This window comes from Camellia sinensis, chromosome 8 (assembly GCF_055761805.1).
Source record: "Camellia sinensis isolate YWXY chromosome 8, ASM5576180v1, whole genome shotgun sequence".
In the NCBI taxonomy this organism is placed as follows: Eukaryota; Viridiplantae; Streptophyta; class Magnoliopsida; order Ericales; family Theaceae; genus Camellia; species Camellia sinensis.
Window position 1 is genome coordinate 153,288,673 of NC_138968.1, and position 3,430 is coordinate 153,292,102.

Genomic DNA, 3,430 nt, shown 5'->3' on the forward strand with positions numbered 1-3,430 from the left:
ATATAACATATATATTACTATATGACATTTTAAGAGTATCTAATTATTTTCTCAAATATAGTTAACAAATAAATGAAAAATATCACAATTTTTTTTTTCTCCCTCCAAGCATGATATATACTGAAAATGTGAGACTTCCTAAATGAGTCTATAATCACAAAATTAATGTGGCTCAATGTCAGCTTTTTACATTAAAAGAAAACATGTATGAACATGTTTCTTATTTACAAAATTGACATTGTTTAAGTTATTCTTGCAGTGTTTCTGCCTGTATATATTTCCTTTGTAAAAGTTTACTTCAGAATTTAGAAATCTTGAACTATAATGGCCAAGAATGCTTTAAAAATAAGTGCAAATTTTTTGGGAACATATAATTTGATGCCATCTTTCATATTTTCATGTTTAGGATAATTTTATCCTTATTACATATTTTTATTGGATTATCTATTCAGTAGTTATTAATATGTCAAGTACTAAAATATAGTGGGTATGTATATATATATATATTTTTTTTGTTTTTCACAAGAATATTTGAGTCTTTTATCCTATTTTTAATAGTCTATAACAAATTAAGTTTTTAAAAAATAAAAATTTAAGAACGAAATTACTTTTTAAGAATGAAATATCTTAATTGTTTAGTGTTATTGTTGTATTTTTAGTGACAAATTAAATATTTAATATTAATTTTTTTTGTCTAAAAGAAATAAACATTTTGTTATGAAATTATTGTTTCTAAAAATATATTTATTAGCGATATTTTTAAAATTTTGTTGATATTTTAAAAAAAAAAAAAAAAACTTTTTCAGACCACCCCACGTCATCACTGAAATTGATTTTTTAATAATTTTTGTAAAAAATTTTTCCATACCTGATCTTTTAACACCTTTATAGACCTTTATATATTGTAGTGTAATGACTGGCTGCACCACTTGGCGAATTTTACACACAGATTTAAATTGATCACAAGTAATCAACCGTTGGATGGCCCAATGAGTATTCGCTATCCAAGAAATCTAGGCCCACTTGGGAGATCTGTATGCAGTAGATCGAAAAGTCACCGCACATTCAACTTGGACCACCGGATGGATAATCGAGTGTCCACCGGAGAGAGATATATATACATGGGCAACGGTAGAGGGTCACAATTTTTGTGGCTCAAATGGCTCAAAACTACTAAAACGACGTCGTTTTGAGCATAAAACATGCTAAAACGACGTCGTTTTGACAGTTTTGAGCCATTTGAGCCACACAAATTGTGGCTCTCAAACATTATTCTATATACATATGATATAAATGCGGAGGTCTGCACGAAGAGATGGTTCTTTTCTTTTCTTTTTTTGTTTTTTAACCCAGAACACCCTAAAGGCAGGATCCTTGGACTTCATTTGTTTTCAGAAGTAGAATGAAAGGGATTCATAGTGAGGGTATCGATAGTGAAGAGATTAAGTAAAATTGTATTTATTTTGATGATAGTTACTAATGTAAGGATTGTTAAATTATTGTTATATAAAATAATACAAAAATACAAAAACGTTAAACATTATTGTTCAAAAAAAAATGTCCAACATGTAAAAAAAAAAAATTAAAAAATTTTAGAAAAAAATAAAACAAACAAAACAATGATATTTACTTAACAAAAAATACAAAAAAATTATATATTAATGTTCAAAAAAAATGCCCAACATATAAAAAATAAATAAAAAATTTCTGGTCCTTGAGACTATTTTTCTAATATCATCTTCACTTCCTCCATCTCAATCCCCCTTCCAAGGCCTATCCCAATACCAAGGGATAAGAAGTCTCCTTCCCATCTCTCAAAATAAACACTCCATATAGTGAGTCTCACCTCACTATCAATCTTAACCATCTCCCTATAATCCCAAACAAACGGGGCCTTAGGATCTACCATTACAAGCCAAACTAAGAAGAAGCTAGTCGATCCACCTAAACCGTCGGACTTCCACTTGAACAGTAAGAAATTCGAACTCTGATCAATAAAGAGAGAAACATACTTACATACCAACTAAGATGACCCCTTGGTGGTACATGAAGAGATGTTGCTCATGTTTAAATGTATAGTTATTTTCAAGCATTAAAAAACTAAATAAATAATTACTAAATCCACATATTGCGTTCACATCTTCTCTTATGTGATTGAGTCTACACTTGTACATACAGATGGGATACTTTTTAGTCCTGTAGACACCCCATTTTTGACCGTCCTCAAGACATGGACGTCACCGTTTGAACACCCGGTGATCATCCATGTTTGTGTTCGTTTGGAGTTCCCGGAGATCTCGGCTACGCGCCTTGCCTCAGGATCTCCGAACTCAACTGTTTAGTGTCTGGTTTTGCACCAAACACTTGTGTTTTACCTTGGAGGGGCAGGGAATGCCTTGTGAGGCATCCCCACACATCACCGGCCATGGCTAGAGGCCACCGGCTGGTGTTTTGTTGCCATCGACAATGTATATTGCTGGTCGGCATTCTTTGTTGCCGGTCGGCAGTACATTTTGTCAAGATGGCAATTTTGAGCAGCTGACTGCTGTTCCTCTACTTTGCAGATATTTTAATACAGCTGTATGGCATTTTGTTCCCCTCCATACACGTGTATGGAGGGATAGCCTTCTTGTTAGCTTACCTTGTAAGCTTTGCAAGATTGGCTCCTCTATAAGAGGAGCCCTCCCCTCTTGGCTTTAGGGTTGGACAAAAAGGTTAGAAAATACACAGGGGAGAGCTCTGGATTAGGGTTAGGGTTTGTGTCTCACCTATCTCTATTTCTCTCTTTCTTTTTACCTTTGTGTGTGTATAACTGCATTTGTGTCTTACTATTGCACACAAACACATAGTGTTACACCTTCCCTTAGCTACTGAGGTTCTAAGAGGTTGTTCTTGAGATTCTTGGGTGGTTTTGAGCTTGGAGGAGCAGTTGGTCCACTATTGTTGAAGAGGTCTTCAAGGGTAACAATCTTGCCCCCTTTTACCCCTTTCTTGCATTGCATTTTTGCCTATCTTAGAACTGTTTTTGAGCTTAGTGTATAATATAAAAAAAGTTCTATTTTTAGGCCCTCTAAATAGTTTGTTTAGAGTGTTTTGTGGTTTGAAGGTGTTTGACCCCTCTTAGGCCTTGAAAGGCCCCATTTTGTGCTATTTTGAGTGAGCTCCGGGACCTTGGTGTTTGGGCCTCCTCACCACTGAAATCTTGAGGGATTTCAGAGGTGAGGATGGTACCTTGAGATCCTAGGGAGGAGAGGGCCACCCCCTCTCCTTGTTGTCCTTGAAATGGACCATTTTTGGCCTCTTGAGGGAGCACCTAGCTAAGCTTTATGTTGACCATGCCTTAGCTGATTTTTGTGCCTATTATGTCATAATATGCTTCTGTTTTTAATTGGTTTTGGTACACCATGCATGCTTAGCATACCTACCTTGT